The sequence below is a fragment of the Pelodiscus sinensis genome, chromosome 8 (assembly GCF_052426305.1).
Source record: "Pelodiscus sinensis isolate ZL-2025 chromosome 8, ASM5242630v1, whole genome shotgun sequence".
In the NCBI taxonomy this organism is placed as follows: domain Eukaryota; kingdom Metazoa; phylum Chordata; order Testudines; family Trionychidae; genus Pelodiscus; species Pelodiscus sinensis.
In genome coordinates, this window is record NC_143059.1 from 22,305,155 (window position 1) to 22,324,343 (window position 19,189).

General features: G+C 51.7%; 1 protein-coding gene across 2 annotated transcripts in view; it reads right to left on the minus strand.

Moving 5' to 3' along the window:
* Positions 1–19,189, minus strand: part of RHOBTB1 (Rho related BTB domain containing 1) — a 120,959-nt gene that overhangs the window by 74,444 nt on the left and 27,326 nt on the right. Inside the window, exon 1 of one of the 2 annotated variants that reach the window (XM_075934868.2) lies at positions 7,855–8,682. The exons of the other annotated variant lie outside the window; for it this stretch is intronic. The gene's annotated coding sequence lies outside the window, so the exon portion shown is untranslated. Of the gene's footprint in view, positions 1–7,854; positions 8,683–19,189 lie in introns of those variants that run through there. 2 annotated transcript variants of the gene reach the window in all.

Sequence of the window (19,189 nt, forward strand, 5' to 3'; positions counted from 1 at the left end):
CAGAGTTCTAACCTTCCACTGAGTGGAGGGCAGCCCTACGCTGGGCAGCATCCTCCCTTGCCTAATATGTCAGTGCATAATGGTTACCGAAGGTGTGGAGAGAGCACCACGTGGCGACCCTGCAGATGTCCAGGATCGGGACCTGAGCCACAAAAGCTGCAGCAGAGGCCTGTGCTCTCGTACAGTGGGCCGTGAGGGAAGGGGCTGGGACTCCTGACAGCCCGTAGCATTCCCTAATACATGCCATGATCCAGGAGGAAATCCTTTGCGCGGAGACTGGCTGACCCTTCAGCTGCTCCGCAATGGAAACAAAGAGCTGAGGCGACTTGCAGAAGGGCTTTGTTCTCTCTAAATAAAAGGCTAAAGCCCGACTAACATCCAAAGTGTGTAATACTTGTTCTTTACCCAATGCATGGGGCTTGAGGTAAAAGACTGGCAGGAAAATATCCTGAGACACATGGAAGTTCGACACCGCCTTAGGCAGGTGGGGGCGTAACCTGACCTTGTCCTTAAATAAAACTGTTTAAGGGGGGGGTGTCATGATTATGAGGGTTAGCCAGCAGCCTGGGGATTAAGGGGTTAACTACACCTAGCCAGGTGGAGTGACCAGTAGGAATGTAGGTGGGACTTTCAACCTGGGACAAAGGAATTTGGGTTTTTTCCTTTCTCCTTTTGTCTCTCTGGGGAGTTCTCTGCAGCTACAGAGAGGGACAAGCATGTCTCTCTCTCTCCAAGACACCATTCTTTATTTTCTGTAAGTAGGGTAAAGTTTAGGTAGTTTCGTTAGGTTTTATTGTTTGGGTATGGGATCTGAGATCTGGCACTGCTTAAAAGATGTTTTGGCTTTTCTTTATAACTAATTTCTAGGCCCATGGAATTTTCTCCATGAGTATATTTTGTTACCTCCCTATCTAGTCATTATGTTTGGAACAGGAATATTGTTGTAATAATAAAAGTTCGTTCTTTTCTTTTTATTAACCTGGCAGTGGTTAATTGTGTGCCTTGATTTTTATCTTAGGGGTGAGATTTCCCAAATGATCTTCCCCCGATTTCTTTATCAACATTTGGGTGGTGGCAGCGGAAGTTTTGTTCCCAAGATCTAGGTTTTTAAGATTTTGGGGGAAGTTTTATACCAAACCCTGGTAGATAAGGCTTTGGGGTACACTCGCTGGCCCCCACTTCTGCATTTATCATGCCAGAGTGGGGAAGGAGCCATGACAGGGGGTCCGAAGTGAGAGCCCTCAGCTTGGACATACACCTGGCTGACATGATGGCCACCAGCAGGGATACCTTGTAGGACAGGTGTAGTAATGAACATGTCGTCAGGGGTTCAGATGGAGATCCAATGAGTTTGGACAGGAGCAAGTTACAATCCCACTGGGGGACGCGCTGCTGAACATGTGGATAAAGAATATAAGAACATAAGAATGGCCGTACTGGGTCAGACCTACGGTGCATCTAGCCCAGTAGCCTGTCTGCCGACAGTGGCCAGCACCAGGTGCCCCAGAGAGGGTGGACAAAAGACAGTGATCAAGCGATTTGTCTCATGTCATCCTTCTCCGGCCTCTGACAAACAGAGGCCAGAGACACCATTTCTATCCCCTGGCTAATAGCCTTTTTTGGACCTAACCTCCATGAAATTATCTAGCTTCTCTTTGAACTCTGTTATAGTCCTAGCCGTCACAGCCTCCTCTGGCAAGGACTTCCACAGGTTGACTACACTCTGTGTGAAGAAGAACGTTCTTTTATTAGTTTTAAACCTGCTACCCAAAGCCTGTCCAAGCTCTTAAAAAACCTGTTTACCATCAGATCTGTAAAGAGAGTCTTACCCCGGCACCCCGGTGAAAAGCGGAGATAGCCAGTAGGTGGACCTTAATTAAGGAGGAAGATAATCCCTGAAGCCTAAGATCCAGAAAGTAGTGCAGGACCAGGGGGACTGGGGCATCCATAGGGGACACCCCCCTCTGGATAGACCAGATATAAAACTGCTTCCACTTAGCCAGATAAGTGGCTGTAGTGGAAGGTTTCCTGTTCCCCGGCAACACTTCCTGCACACGGGCTGAACACTGAAGCTCCGCTGCTGTCAGCCACGGCGCTTTCACACCATCAGGTGCAGGGCCCACAGGTCTGGATGGCAAAGTCTGCCAAAGTCCTGTGTGATCAGGTCGGGGACTAGCAGGAGCGTGACTGGCCTGTCACATGACAGATTCAGGAGGGTAGAGAACCAGTGTTGCCTGGGCCATGCGGGTGTGATGAGGATCAGGGACATCCTGAATTCCCGCACCCACGGGAGCACCCGGTGGATCAGCAGGAACAGTGGGAATGCGTAGAACAGACCCTCGGGCCAGGGAATTAGCAACACATCTCCCAGAGAGCCTCTTCCCAGACCCATGAGAGAACAGAATCTCAAGCACTTCCTGTTCTGGTGCGTGGTGAACAGGTCCAGACGAGGAAACAACCACCTACAGAAGGTAGCCAGGGCTACATTCCACGAGAGTCCACTCGTGGCCGGAGAAGGACCTGCTCAGCTGGTTGGCCACGGTGTCCTGGGGACCTGGGAGATAGAAGGCAATCGGGTGGCTACTTGCCTCGATGCAGAGATCCCACAGGTGAAGGGCCTCCAGACACAGGTGAGGAGAGTTGGATCTCGCCCTGCCTGTTGATGTACGAAGCTGCTGACATGTTGTTGGACAGCATGAGGACCAACTTGCCCGAGCTGGGGGAGGAAGGCCACACAGGGGAAGCGAACTGCTTGCAGCTCCCTGAAATTGATGTGCAGGGAAAGATCGTGCCTTGTGTATGCATGTCTCCGAGATGGGCCCCCCAACCGGTGTCTGATGCATCCGTTACAAGCCAGAGAGTCAGTAGTAGCCTGGAGAATGGGACTCCGGCACAGACCTCCTCCTCATGGGTCCACCAGTCCAGGGAGCAAAGGACGTCGGGGGGAAATGTCACCACTCTGTCCCATGCATGAAAGGACTTGTTGTGAGTCCACGCCAGCCACATCTGCAGTGGGTGCATGCGGAGTCTGGCATGCTGTATCACGTGGGGGCGCATGGCCATTAGGTCCAGAAGGCGCATGCAGGCCCTGGCCACGGTTATCAGGAATGTCTGCATGTCCCAAACAGCCGATCTGATTACCAGGAAGTGGGATCTGGGGAGGAAGGTTTTGGCTGTCATCGAGTCCAGATTGGTACCCACAAACTCTATTATTGGGGTAGGCACCAGAGTTGATTTGGGCACATTCAGAAGCAGACCCAGATCCTGAAAGAGTTCCTGAGCCAGGGTGATGTGGGCCCATACCTGGTTGGTGGAGCGTTCCTGTAGGAGCCAGTCGTCCAGGTATGGGAACACCTGGACACCTAATTTTCTGAGGGCGGCGACAAAGGCCATGCACTTCATGAAGATCCAAGGGGCCATGGAAAGCCTAAAGGGGAGGGCTGTAAACTGACAGTGGTCCCTGCCCACCATAAAACAGAGGAATTGACGGTGGTGGGGCACAACATGGAAATATGTGTCTTTTAGATCGCAGGCAGCATACCAGTCTCTGGGGGCCAGGGAAGGAATGATGGATGACAGAGTCACCATCTTGAATTTCTTCTCGACGATGAAGGCATTGAGATCTCGGAGGTCCAGGATGGGACAGAACCCAGACAAGGAAATACTGGAAATAGAAGCCCCTGCCCAACACCCCTGGGGGAACCGCCTCTGCGGCCCCCAGGGTGAGGAGCTGAAACACCTACTACTGCAGAAGAAGCTCATGAGAAGGGTCCCTGAAGAGAGACAGGGCAGGGGAATGGGAGGGAGGGGGAGAACGGAAGGGGGCAACATACCCCCTTCCCACCATTTCTAGAATCCAATGGTTCAAGGTAATAGATTTCCAGGCCTGGTAGAAAGGGAATAGGTGATCCCAGAAGGGGAGGGGCGAGGCTGGTAGGCTGTCCTCAGGCATACCCTCAAAACCCTTGGAGAGGTCCCGAGGATTTACTGAGCGGACCCTGACTCTGGTCCTGGGTCGGCTGGGAACGGCATCTGCCATTCCTCCCTTTGACATTCCTGCTATGGAGATAGAAGTCAGGGCATGCACCTTAATGGGAAGACCTAGGGGCATTGCTGCCTGAGAGAGAACGCCACTGGATAGCCGGGGTATGAATACCCAAGGACTTTAGGTTGGTCCAGGTATCTTTGAGGATGTGCAGACATTGGTCCATCTGCTCGGAGAATAAGGAGCGGCCCTCAAAAGGGAGGTCCTGTATGGTGTTCTGTAGTTCAGGGGGCATCCTGGATCCCTGCAACCAGGAACAGCGGCCTGCCTTCCTCCGAGAGGGCTCTAAACTCAGGCTGAGAGTCCGTTGGGAGTAGTTTGGTGAACCTATCCATGGAGACCCAGATGTTATAGGCATAGCGAGACAGTAGAACCTGCTGGTTCGTTATGGGAAATTGTAGGCCTCCTGACACATAGGCCTTCCTGCCTAGTAAGTCCATTTTCTTGGCATCCCTATTTTTGGGGGTAGCGCCCGGTTGACCCCACCTCTCCCTTTGGTTCACCACCTGGATGACTAGGGACCCTGGAGGCGGATGGGAGAAGAGATATTTGTTCTTCTCCTGGGACACAAAGGACTGATGCTCGGCCCTCTTGTCCATCAGTGGGATAGAGGCCGGAGTTTGCCAGAGGGACTTAGATATTTTGACAACAGTTTTGTTAATGGGGAGGGCCACTCTGGTAGGTGTATCTGACTGCAAGATGCTGACAGTTGAGTTGGAGTCCTTGGAAACCCTCTCAGCCTGGACCCCCAGACTCTGGGCCAGGCATCAGTGTAGGTCCTGGTGTGCCCTCGAGTCCATGGAGAGCATGGAAGGAAGAGTGTCACCCGGAGCCTCGTCAGGGGAGGAAGATGAGGATCTCTTCTGCCCCATCTCTAGAGGGGCCTTGGCCTGCAAGAGGACCTGAGAGGCCGCTGGTGAGGTCCCTGTGGGTGGCTGGACCACCTGGGGCCGTGGGGAGGTTTGGCCTGGGGGAAGTGACTTTTCCGACGTGGTTGACTGGGTCAGTGGGGTAGCTGAAGGGGGCGCCCTGGACCCAGAGAGGACTGACTCCGGTCTAGAGGAGCACATGCCCTGGCTCTAGTGATAGGCCCATAGGGTCCAAAATGGCCATTGAGATGGGCCTGGAGCCTGTAGGGGCCAGGACTTCTGCATCATTGGTACTGGGACTGGCTGCATCCATTATGCTGCTGCTGCTACTAAGCTGAGGTACTTCGGCGCCGTTATTGGTGGGAGTGGAACCGGTGCCACGACCTGGACCTGGATCCCCTGGATGACCACGTGGACTCTGCTTCTGAGTCGGTTGAATACTCCGATGCCGACCATGGCAGGGCGGAGGTAGACGCAGTCGGTGATCTGGATGTTGAGGCGTGCCGAGCCATTGATTCTGATTTACCCTGGTGTGGGAGGGGAGGAGGAGGAGGCACGGCCAGGCTTGGGACCAGGAGACCCTGAACAGAGCCAGTGGTCACGGTGGCCAGTGCGCCACACGGTACTGGTCAAAACCCTTACCCTGGTGCTGGGTCTGGTGCCAAGGCACGGGAGGGGTTGGGGTCACTGGCGATGCCACACTCGGGCCTGGAGCAGCGTGGGAGGTAACTGTAGTGGAGTGGTGCTTCTTAGGCTCTGGTGCCGGGGCGCCCGGTGCCCTAGGCTCATATTGGTGCCGTCTGGGGTTCTGATCCTTTCCCAAAGTTGGTTAGGTCCAATAATGGTATCAGCAGAATGAATATGTGGACAAAGCTGGCAACGGGTTTTGTTGCAAGGGAAGGTACCAGGGTTGGTATTAGTGTGGTATGTCCTGTGGTTGTTGGTAAGAATCATCTTGAGGTTAGGTGGTTGTATATAGGAGACTATGGGTCTGTCTCCCAGAGCCTCTTGGAGTATGGTATCCTGTTCCAGTATAGGCTGTTCACATATTCATTCTGCTGATACCATTATTGGACCTAACCAAGTGAGTTATAAGATCAAGAACACATATTCCTGCGCATCCAGAAAATATAATGTATGCTATCATGTGCCGAAAGTGTCCGTCTGCTATGTACATTGGACAAACATCTCAGACACTTCGCCAAAGGATTAATGCCCACAAAACAGATATCAGACAAGATCACAATGAAAAACCAGTTTCTTGCCATTTTAACCAGAAAGGACACTCTCTCAATGACTTAATCACCTGCATTCTGCTACAAAGACCTTTTACATCTGCACTTGAAAGAGAATCCTCTGAACTGTCATTCATGTTAAAATTCGACACTCAGGAATAAACAAATACGCAAACTATCTTACCCATTACCAAGATAGCTTTCCCAATTATCACCTCTAATACCATTAGCTCACAGATGTCCCACTCTCCCCACCTCTAATATCATCAATTCACAGACACTTACCTTCCTTCCTCCTCCCCCCCCCCCCCCGCATCCCCGTCCTGTTCTGAAATGTGATTTGTCCTTTTCATATGTGTTCATTTTTTAAAATTGTATCCTTTGGTATATATGGTTGTGACTATTTTCTTCCACTATTTGATCTGAGGAAGTGGGTCTGGCCCACGAAAGCTCATCATCTAATAAACCATCTTGTTAGTCTTTAAAGTGCTACATTGTCCTGCATTTTGCTCCAGAGATGGAGATTCCACAACTTCCCTAGGCAACTTATTCCAGAGTTTAATCACCCTGACAGCTAGGAACTTTTTCCTAATGTCCAACCTAAACTTCCCTTGGTGCAGTTTAAGCCCATTGCTTCTTGTTCTATCCTCAGAGATTAAGGAGAACAATTTTTCTCCCTCCTCTTTGTGACACCGTTTTAGATACCTGAAAACTGCTCTCATGTCCCCCTCTCAGTCTTCTCTTTTCCAGACTAAACAAGCCCAATTCTTTCAGTTTTCCTTCATAGGTCATGTTCTCTAGACCTTTGATCATTCTTGTTGCTCTTCTCTGGACCTTCACCAATTTCTCCACATCTTGTGCACTGATTCTACTAATCTTTATACTGAAAATAGTCCCAGATGGTTTTCCAACCAGACCATACACAATTTGGCAAGATCTTTCCCATAAACCCCTTTCCTAGAAAGAGTTCTGAATCTGATAAATACCAGAAAGCTTGCTGAATAAAGTCCATTTCCACCTCAGGCTGAATGGTTTTGATTCAGCTGAATGGCCAGGGAATTCTACACAAGCAGAGGATGATCAGAGCCACTGATAAGATTTTGGCATCACTCTGCAGTCCCCTCGGTGACCCAGTTTAGAACTTCAAGGCTATTTCTGTTCAATAAGCACAAGTGTAAGGCCAGTCCCAAAGGCACCGTTGGTGTTTTGACCTTCCCCTTCCCGGGCAAGTCTGAATTCTCAACGTGGCTACCTCGCATCAGCTCATTAAGGGGCATTTCTTTACTCGGGATGTTCGACGCCACTACATGGACCAACCTAACACTCTCCACCCTTCCCCCCTTCGGGCTCTGCCCTCGGGTGTCGGATAATCCGCGCCTCGCAAGTCCCTTCTGGCAGCTCCCGCTGTTACCACAGCAACCCACAACAGACTCCACAGCGGGACACCGCCCCCCTTCGGCCCCAGGCTGTTTACCAGCTACCGTGCTGCACCCTGCTTGTACTTGGCACTTCAGCGTTGGTCCCGGCGGGCCCTTCCTAGCCCACAGCAGTGCCCGCTGCTCGCGCACCTCCCGCCTCTTGCCGCCGTGGAAGCGGCTAAGAGCGAGTCCCCCTCTCTCCCCAGCCGTGGCTGCGTCTGCAGCTCGCACCCGCTGGGGCTCCAGGTGCCGAGCCAGGGCAAACGCGCGGGCGAGACGGCACTTACCCGCGAGGGGTCGCTGCCTCACCCCCTCTGCCTGGGTGCTCCAGCTGCTCCTCAGGCAGGGCGCGCTGCAGGGCTAAGGGCCAGCCCGGCGTTGCGGGGAGGCAGCATGGCGCGGTCGCGCTCCTTGTTGGCGCCGCTGCTGCTGCTGTCCGGCTCGCCTCTCCCTCCCCACCCGGAGGCTGAGGCAGGAGCGTCCTTGCTCTGAGGCGGGAGCCGCTCTCGACTTGACGTGTATCGCTATTTATAGCCCAGCATTGGATTTCATTCATGAAAACAGAGCCGGGTGCCTGGGTGTGTAAGGGGGAGAGGCTGGAGCCGCTCCAGAGCCCAGTGCCTGCCGCCAGGGCCACCTCCCTGCACAGCAGCCCCTGCAACAACCGGCACCGCGCCGCGGGATGGGGGGACAGGGCGTGCAAAGACCGCGTGCAACCCCGGCTCGCCAGCGAGCTTGCTGCACACACGGATCATTGTGCAGCCGCCTCTATCTCGGACCCGAGCGCGCCAAGTGTACAATCTCTCCCAGCTTAGCGAGCCTGCTCGCCAGCTCCGTGTGCGGCCGCACGCCGCTGTGGAACGCAAGGAGGCGGCGGCAGCGGGGTAGTCCGTGCCAAGCTGCGCTACTGACCCCTCCAAGCTGCTCTGTGCCCTCTCTTCACACGCGAGCTGGAAGGCTCAGGCAGCTGTCAGGGACAAACAGCGAACTGAATAAAAAGGGCACAAGTCCTGGTGCTTGTTGGGCTGGTCAGAGCCGAACCCACAGTATTTCATAGCAGTGCTTAGCAGTATGGGATGCGGTGTTCTGTCCAGACCTCTCCCGCTTCGTTTTTGCCAACATTCCACTGCTGCATTAAAAGTCTATAGTCAACTGTTAGCAGTGTTGGTCCTGGTCTCTTGGAAAAACAAACAAGAGGATGAAAAACAAAAGCTTTTCCGCTACACCCGAACCCTCTGGCTACGTTTAGACGGGCATGATTTTCTGCAAATGCTTTTAACGGAAAAGTTTTCCGTTAAAAGCATTTGCGGAAAAGAGCATCTAGATTGGCACCGACACTTTTCCGCAAAAGCACTTTTTGCGGAAAAGCGTCCATGTCAATATAGACGCGCGTTTGCCTTCAACCAATTCATAGCTCACCCTTTACCCTAGTAACAGGCATACACACAAAACTGTCCTGGCTAAATGACACTTAATGCACATTTTACTAGGGGGAAGGAGACCATCTATTATATCAAACCGGAGATGAACTGAAATGGCGTGCCCTCTAATAATGATATAATCAGATGTAGAGAACAGTTTCTAAACTTCTTTTACAAAGACTTTTCAAGTTACTAGGTTAACAATAGCATTTAGCTTTAGTCAATTAGGCTACATCTACAGTAGGAGTTTTCTCAGCAAAAATATGCTAATGAGGGACTCATTTGCATGAGTTGTGATCTCATTTGCATATTTTCTGCCAATCCGTTTTTGCCTAGGGGTTTTTGTGCAAAAACAAGCAGTGTGGACATTTTCTTTTTGTGCAAAAACCCCTTTTCCCCACAAGATCAGTAAACCTCCTTTTTTGGGGCATAAGGATCTGGCGGGAAAAGAGGTTTCTGCACAAAAAGAAAACATCCACACTGCTTGTTTTTGCACAAAAACCCTAGTGAAAAAATGAATCGGAAGAAAATATGCAAATGAGATCACGACTTATGCAAATGAATCCATCATTAGCATATTTTTTGCTGATAAAACTCGTAGTGTAGATGTAGCCTTACAGTTTTCACATGCCCAGAAGCCAAGCTCACATTAACCTGGTTAAGTTGTAATACTTTTGAATAGAGCACAGTTATGTCAAGCAGCTGCAAATTTTATAATACTGTAGTGTCACTGAGAATGAAACATTACAAAAATTAATTAATTATATTACATTATTGAATGTTATTCAGGAATCCCTATCATGCTTTAATTTAATACTGCTTTTCTCAGAATAAAACTTCCAAGTGTAGACAGGCCCCAACTCTGTAACTAACACAAATGATAAAGAAAAATCCCTATGAATTAAAAAAAGTTTAACTTCTACATTCTATAGTACAGGCATGAACAAATATCATAGACTTGGAGTACAATCAACTCTAAATGGTAAACCAGGAGTGATAGCAAAAATAATGAAATGGTTTAAAAATTAGATTTAAACTACATTTTTGCCTTTGGCTCTTTTGAGTTGAATTGCAATCTTTCCTACAAAACTGTAAGAGTTAGAAAATTATTTGTTAGAAAGAAAACCTGAAATCACCATATAGTCCTAATATTTCATGCACTGGGATCTTGACGAAAAAACACTGAGGTCCAGATCCCCAATGTACTTAAAAAAAAACCATCAACAGATTTATTATGGTATTAGGGCATAAGCCTTCATGAGCTAAAACTTACTTCCTCAGATGCTGAAGAGAAAAGAAAGAAAAAAGGGGGGAAAAGGATGCAGAGATGGGAGTGACATCAGTGCTAATTAAATCAGAGTGGATGTGGCTCATCTGAAAAGTACTTCAGTGGTGCAATGCTGAGCTCTGCAGCACCTAACTTTTAGGTGCCTAGCAAAATCACAGGAAACACCCTACAACCCACAAAGTCTGGTTGTAGGAGACAAAGTACCTAACTATGAATGGGGAAGAAATATGTGCCTTAAACTGCAATCTACAAAGTCGGCATATTAGATGGGGGACCAACAGGAGATGCCATCCAGAGGGGAAGATGCTAAACCCCACCCTCTTATGGAGATAGGTTCCTAGTTCTGCTTGTGATCCACAAACCTGGGGGAAACTGACATTCAGCCATCTAAGCTGTGCATAGAAGTCAAAATGAAGAGCTCCTTGTGATAATGCAGAGTTCCAGGGGAGCTGGCTGAGGTCATTCAATAAAGTAAACTGCAAAAAATGCAACAGCCAATCCCATAGCTGGTAGTTATTCCAATATTTACTGTCACCACATCAGCACAAAACAGATTTTGCATTATCTTATTGGTCAATCAGAAGTCCAAACCACACAGTTTCCTTAAAGTACCCAGCCTCAGGCTGTCACCGAGATACCCCCACCAATCCCAAAGGATTGGACACATTACCTTCCAGGCCAATGAATGCTTCAGACCTTATCCTAAATACATGCTTTTAACGCAACTAAAATTTATTTAAAAAGAAAGAAAAGAGTGTATTGGTTAAAAAAAAGTCAATAAACATACAGACATTCATTCAATTCTTGAGGTTCAGTTACATTACAGAGATGGGGATATTGTAATTGAAAAAAAGTTCTTTTAGAATTCAGTCCATGGTTATAGTCCAAAATCTATACCCACAGTGATTCCAGCCAGTGACTAAGATCTTAATCCTTGTGGCTTAGGTTTCTTTCCCCTGTATGAAACCTCAAGCAGATCTTGTAGTAAGATGAGGGCCTGAAACATGAGCTCATGTATCACAGGCCAGGTATGAGGCCTAGACAGCAATGGTCAAGATTTTGCTAATATAAAGCAGAGTTAGGCTGTGAGCAAGAGGCAGGCCCTACTCACAGAAGTTGGCAAGAACAGGGCTGATATTACAGAAATGCTCAGACCTAAGAGGTACTAGGCACAGGCCATGAGAACATTCAAGAGGGGTCGTAACAGAATACCTTGTTAAGAAACATCTTGATACCAGCAAACACCCCACATATAACATATGTACTGACTCAGGTTCAGGCAGGGTCTAAATTGATAGCAAGCTAAATAGTGATTGAACCCCCCTTATGTGAGGTAAGGGGTGGTAACTAGGCAACATAGGTACATCAGGAATGATATGTAACTTGTTTGTACCTGTGTATAAAGTGCACCCCAAAGGGTGGTTGGTCACGGACTGTGGGGGCAATGCTGAATCCATAGTATTGACTGGGTGTTAGTCCACTGTCATGGTGCACATATGTATAGTGGCTCAGTAGCGAGTCTGTTTCCTGACAACTATTATTGTACTTCGCTTAGCAATACACCTGGCTGGGTGGTTTCTGATCCTTATCTGATTTGTGGTCTCTGGGGGTGCTCTCAGAGTCTGTTGTGTCATCTAATTGTGCATGGTTAACGTGTTAGACAGGGGAGCATCACATACGCTGCCAAAAGTTTATCATCATTGACGGAGCAGAAGACTGGTCAGGAACCCACTGGGACACCTGACTGACAGCGATCCTGGTATACACTAGGAAGTTATTTCAAAATAACTCCCCTTGTTTCAAAATAACAAGCAGAACATCAACACTACCAAGTCTGTTATTTCGACATCTGGACTCGCGGAGGAATAACATTGATTTCAAAACTGTTATTTCCAAATAGCATTAGTGTGGACACTCAGCTGTTGCTATCATATATATAGTAGCCCAGTGTCTGTGCATCTGTAATGCTGACGTACACGGCCACGCCCCCTGGCCATGTACATCAGCGCCCCGCTCCCCTTCCCCTCCCTCTGTGGCCCCCCGGACACCCCCCGGCCAGCGCTGCTTCCCTCCTCCCTTTCTCAGGCCCCCCCATTCTCCCCTCCAGCCCCATATCCCTCATACCCCCCAGCTCTGCTTTCACCCCCCTTCCGGCCAGCCCTGCTCCCTTCCCCTCCCTCTGTGGCGCACTGCGCCACTGCCAGCTGAGCGGCTCCCCCGCCGGGGCCCGCAGGAGTAGGAGGGGTGTAGCCACTGGCCGCAGCCAGACCCCAAAGGGCCACTTGCCGCCGCTTGCTCCCCTGCCGGGGCCCAGCTGAGCGCTCTCCACTGCCCTCCCTTCCCCCTTCCGCTGTGGTGCTGAGTGGTGCACCCCTCAGCCGGGCCGCCGCAGGAGGGGGGGCGGTGATGTAGACAGCCCCGCCCCCTGGCCGTGTACGTCACTGCCCCGCCCCTCCTCTCCCGCGGCAGCCCAGCTGAGCATGCAACACTCAGCCGAGCCGCCACGGAGGGAGGGGAAGGGGGCGGAGCAGTGCCGTACATAGCCAGGGGGCGGGGCCGTGTATATCACTGCCCCCTTCCCCTCCCGCTGTGGCACTCAGCTGAGTGCTGTGCCCCTCAGCCGGGCCGCCGGGGGAGCCAGCAGCACAAGGGGCTGTTTGGGCTCCTTCGAGGTGAGAGGGGAAGGGCCCCGTGATGTACACGGCCCCGGCTGAGCAGGCAGCACTCAGCCAAGTGCCATGTCAGGAGGGAAGGGGAAGGGGAAGGGGGGCGGGGAGAGATGGAGGGGAGAGAGAGGCAGGAGGAGGAGAAGAGAAAGGGAGAATGAGAGGCAGGAGGGAGAGAAGAGAAAGAAAGAGACGGAGAGAGAGGGAGGAGGCGGAGGAGAGCTGAGAGAGGGGGGAGGCAGTAGGAAGAGAGAGAGTGAGGGAGACACAGAGTGAAAGAGCTCAGGAGAGAAGACCTGAAAAAGCCCGTTTTATGACAGGTTAATTGGCTAGTTTTGAAATAATTGGCCCTCAGAGGCCTCTCACAGCTGCACTTGTGGCTGTTCTGGCCACACCTGCTATCTCCATTGTTCCCCTTCTCCTGTGAAGCCTTTAAAGCAACAGGCTGCAGGAAAAGGGCTCATTGCACATGCAGACCTTTGCCAGCCCCTTGTCCCATTGCAGCAGCACAGGAGTCATTGCCGACCCCAGCACTCCCTCTGAGCACCCTCTGCTGCCCCCGCCACGGCCGCAAGCGAGAATCGGCATGGACTAGTGTGGAGATCCTGGATCTCAGTGAGGTCTGGGATGAGGAGACCAACCTTCAGGATCTCTGCATCAGAAGGCACATCACCGCTATCTACAGCCAGATGGCCGCCAGCCTGGCTGAGAAGGGACACGTGTGGACCTTTGACTGGGTGTGCATGAAAATTAAGGAGCTCAGGAAGGCCAGGGAGCACAGCAGATGTTCTGGAGCAGCACTACATACGTGCCGCTACTACAAATAGCTCGATGCCATCCTGGGAGGGGGGCTGGTCACATCCCCCATCATCTTTGATTCTGACCAGGACATGCCTGGCATCAGCCTCCACAAGGGCAGGGTTGTGGAGGATGAGGAGGAGGCGGCCTGCAAGCTAGGAGCTGTTCCCCACTCTGGAGCTGGTCCTCCCTTCCCAGGATGTCTCCCAGGTGTCAGATGAACTCAGGGAAGGCACTTCAGGGGAGTTCCACAACTTTCTCTACGCATATGTGGGGGCAGGCAGCAGGCTGGCGGGAGGAGTAGGAGTGGGAGTGGCCTGTGTGGTCCTTGCTTGGCAGATACACAACAGCTTGTGCACATGGGTGAACATGGAGCACCAGTCTGGAGCACTCAGACCCATGACATTTTCACACAAGAACCCCTTGCTCCTTCTCACAAGGTCCTTGCTGTCCTGCCTTACTCCTGTCTCTGTGGAGGGACACCTTCCCATGACAAGCTACCACTAAGGAGGCTGGAGTCATGGAAACACACAGCAGTGCCGCCTGCACACAACACACGGTTATGCCTGCACTTGGGCGGCATCTTCTCCCGGTCAAAGCATGGTGATGTGGAGACCGATCCTCTGTACAGAAACCTGTCAGAGGGAGGAAGAGAAGGGGACTCCAGTAACACTCTCCTGCAAGCGGCCTCTTCTGCTCACACACGCACGTCCCCCACACCACCCCCTTTCAGCGGCCAAGGCTGGAAGTTCTTTCTCTGCAGGATGTCACCAATGCCGGACTTACTTTGTGCGGGACACAGAAGGAGACCAAGCCACCCAGTCCTCACCTCCCACTCACAGGTTCCTGGCCTGACTGACACCTTCATACACCTGCTTGTCCCTGCTGTGGGTGTTGCAATGCTCCCTGGGACATCTGTATCCCTGCTGGAAAGTGCCTGCTGTCTAGGCAAAAGATGGCCTTGCTCAAAGCACATAGCCATTGTCTGAACAAAGACCTTTGGTGTCAGCTCAGAGATTGGGGCTAGGCTTCATGCAGTGTCTCTTCTGGGATGACTGCCCTTGTCACTTTTCTTCAAAGCGTGGCCAGCTGTGAGCATGGTGTGTCTACCACCTCCCACCGCACCCTCCCATCTCTGCAGGATCCAACCAGAGAAACAGAACCCACAAAGACTTGCTGCGGGAACAGATGGCCTGCCTCCAGTCCCTTGTCCAGGAGCTCGACAACAAGCTCCAGGAGTGGGCTGCTGACCGGGAGGAGCTCTGGGCTCATCTGGAGCAGTGGAAGGCTGTCTGGGACCAGCTATCAAGCCAGCATGAGGCCATGTGCTCCTCTCTCATGTTGGTGATGGAGCACATGGCCTCATGCATGGAGTGAGCCACCGGCCACTTCCCCGCCCCTGGTGGTGAAGTGGATGTTAGATGTGGTTGTGGCCCCTTTAAGCACAAGTCTCAGCTAGCCTCAGGAAGTGACTGCTCTCCTGATGCCCTGCCTGAAGTATTTCTGGGGACTTTAAATGTGATGCAGAGTCCAATCAGTGTGGACATGCTATTTCATAGTATGAATGCACTATTTTAAAATAAGTTATTCGGAGAGTTATTTGGAAATAATTTATTTCAAAATAATTTCCCATTGTAGATATGCTCTAAGGTGCTATAGTTCTGAGTTCGTTAGTCTACTTTCTTGAAGTCCATTATCCTTTTTCTGAGTCTCATGCTTTCCTTTCCTTAAACTAACAAAATCTATCATTTTGGAATCACTTTCATTCAAATTTCTCTCCACTTCAGATTCACAACCAATACCTCTGTTAGTCAGAATAAGGGCCATCTATACCAATACGACAGTAGTTCTCAAACTTTTTGGTTCATGGACCATCTGGCTCAATGCAAACCTTTCCACAGACCACCAGTGGCTAATGGAAACTCAGAGTTAATTATATAATTATGCCTAAGCCATTTTGCTAGTGCTGCAACTAGAGAGAATGGTGTAATTTAAATGATTAAACAGAGTAAGCGTTTTAACTTTCTCATGTTAGTTTATCAAACTTCATTTTAAATAAAGTAAAATATTAATTTATGTCCAACACAAAAGGCTTCAATGTTTTCTTTATTTATGGCAGAGGTGGAGAACTTTTTTGGGCAGGGAGCCACTGACCCACAGAAAAATCAGTGGGGGACCCCACAAGTGAGAAGCAAAAAAACTCTTCCAAAACCCCCCAACCTCATTGATGTGGCCCCCAACTGAGACACTTCACTCTTCTGGTGCTCCAGCCCCACATGGTGAAGGGGAGGGACAAGGGAGTACTGAGGTTCAGGGCTTGCCATAGGCCAGATTTACTTTTCTGGAGTTAATGAATTTTCTGGACCCCTTAGGTTCTGGGGTGGGGATAAAATGAGGGGTTCAGTGTATGGGACAGGGCTGCCAATGAGTGGGATAAGGATGGGGTGCAGGATCTGGGCAGGAGGTGGGGTGCACGAAGGGGTGAGGGTGCAAGGTCTGGGTGGGAGGTAAGGTGCAGAAACTGACTGGAAGTAGGGTTACTGGCCAGGGGGGAGGGAGCAGAAGCAAGGGATAGTGCAATGTGTGGCCAGGAGAGAGGCTGGAGGAGCAACTGTGGATACAGGAGCAGGGTGGGAGCAGATGTCTGGCCAGGGAAGAGGTACAGGAGCAAGGGCAGGTGCAGGAGAGGGCTTGGGGTAGGATTTCTGGCCAGGAGAGAGGGTGTCTGGCCAGGAGAGAGGATGCAGAAGCAGGCTGGGGGGAGAGTGTCTGGCCAGGAGGGAGGGTGCAGGAGCACAGGAGGGTGTAGGAGCAAGCTGGAGCACAAGCTCCAGCTTGGAGGCAGGGGTTCGTGAAGAAAGTGCCAACATTCCCCACCAGACCAGCTCGCGGAGAGAGGCAGAGCAAGTGGCACCATGCTGGGGGAACAGCGTACGGAGCCCCTTGTTCTGCCTCTCTGCGAGCTGGGTGCAGACTCCTCACGTACAACAGGGACCCTCCGAAGAGTCATTTGTTCCACAGGCTGAGAGGGCGTGTGTCAAACCACTGATGGCACAGAGAGGGCTCTCTGCACTCTGGGATGAACACAGCTCCTGGCCCCACCACCTGTGCAGCCCCAGGGGAGGCAGTGGCCCCCGCTTGCTTCCCCCTCACACTGAAGGAGAACTTCAACACTAGTCTCAACAGGTGCCGCATGGTGGTGGAGTGTGCATTCGGCTGCTTGAAGGGGAGGTTCATCTGCCTGGACTTCAGAGAGCACAACAACCCCTTTGTTGGCCTGCTGTGTGCTCCACACCCTTTCCTGCCAGGGTGGGGAGAGTGGAGGCTAAGCAGCTGGCCAGGGCTTACAAGCAGCTGGGGACTGCTGCCATTTGGTGAGCACATCAAGGGTCTGTGCTCATCCGGGAGGCCTTGAGGGAGAGTTTCAGTCAAGGCCACCTGTGACACTGCCCTGGGCCTTCCCACAAGCAGCATCTGCATTGCCCACATGCCTTTCCTCCTCCACGCCTTTCTTCCCCTCCCCTCCTTTCCTTCTGTTCTTCCCTCCTCCCCTGCAGACCAAATAAAGAAGTCTTTTTGTTTGAACACAAAACTGTGATTTTTTTATTTGGGGGTTATACAACAAGGGAAGGACCGGGGAGAGGAAAATGGGGTTCCGGGTGGGGAGTTCATGGATGGGACTGGCACCTGCCTCAGGTACCTTGGGAAGCTTCGACTGCCCAAGAGGTCCCACTGTCCTGTGTTCATGGGCCCCGGCAGCCCTTGGAGAGGTTATGAAGAGAAGCCAGGATGACAGGTGTGGGTACTGGGAGTTGGGGGGGGGGGTAGGTGCAGGGCACTGGGCAAGGAGTTGGAGGCAGCGCTGGTGGGGAAGTGGATGGTAGACCACTTCATACACACGACCATGAGCTTCATGACTGATGTGATGGAGAAGCACATGGCCTCATGCTGACATGACAGCTGCTCTCACATGGTCCTCCTCAATTCCTGGTGCTCCTTGTCAAAGCCCTGCCTGAGGGAACAGATGCAGTCCAGGTATTCCCGCACCAGGTGTATGCTGGTTTGCCTCTGCCTGTAAATCTTGCAGGTCGGGAAGATGGTGCAGAAGGTTGTGGATGTGCCAGGCTCACAGCTGGCCCATCTGTGAAGAAAAGTGACAAGGGCAGGCATCCTAGGAGACACTGCATGAAGCCTAGCCCTATTCTCTGAACTGACAGCAATGGTCTCAGTTCAGACGATGTCAATGTGCTTCGAGCAACGTCATCTGTTGCCTAGACAGTGGGCACTTTCCCAGGGGAGCCTCGGTACTCCCAAGCCTTGGGGACAAGCAGGCATGGGAATGTGGCAGCTAAGCCATGAGCCTGTGGGCAGGAGTGGGGGAGAGGGCAGCTTAGCTTCCTTCCACGTCCTGGTGCAGTAGTGGCAGTGTCCCACGGAGAGAGAACTTCTATCCCTGACCACTGGAACAAAGGCAGGGAAGGTGTTGGGGGAGGTGTGTGAGAGCACCACTTGCCAGACACAATGCTAACAGGGTCCTCTCTACTTCCTCCCCCTGGCAGGTTCCCATGCAGGGGATTGGTCTCCTCCACATCACCACACTTGACCTGGAGTGGATGCAGCCCAAGAGTGCAGGCATGAGCACTGCTGTGAGTTTCCAAGACAAGCCACCTCCTTAGTGGTGGCTTGTCATGGGAAGGTTCCCCCTCACGGAGGCCAGAGTAAGGCAGGCCTCTCCAGGAACCTTGGGAAAAGGAATGAGGGGTTCCTGCATGAGAACATCATGGAGCTAAGTGTGTATAGGGGAAGTGATGGAACTCACCTGAAGGGCCTCTGCCATGTTCGTCCAAGCCCTTGGAGACATCCTGGAAGGGGGGACCGGCTCCAGGCTGAGGATGACCTCCTGGCTGGTGGGCATGGTGTCCTGGCTAGCCTGTTCCTTCTCCACTTCTCCTCATTTTTGTCTTCATCTTTCACAACCCTGCCCATTGACAATGAGGAGGAAGGAAGTGACCGGCCCCCCTCCCAGGATGGCATCCAGCTGCTTGTAGTAGCAGCAAGTGTGTGGTGCTGCCCCAAAGGGAGAACTTTGCTCCCTGGACTTTGTGTAGGCCTGCCGGAGTGCTTTAATTTTAATCCACACTTGGTCCAGGGTGCAGCCATGCCCTTTTTGAGCTATGCTGGTTGACATCCGGCCATAGACTTCTGTGTTGCGCCTCTTGTACAGAGATCTTGGAGGTTGATCTCCTCATCTCAGACCTCAGTGACATCCAGGATCTCCACAGCAGTCATGGCCAGTGGCCTCTTTTACTCATGGCCAGGGGCTTCAGAAGTGCCTGCATGTGTGCCAGCAGCCATGGTGGGCTCAGAGTGAGTGCTGGTATCTGCCATGGCTGCAGTGAAGGGTACTGGGTGGCACGAGGCTGGAAGGGCTAGTGTGATGCCACAAGTC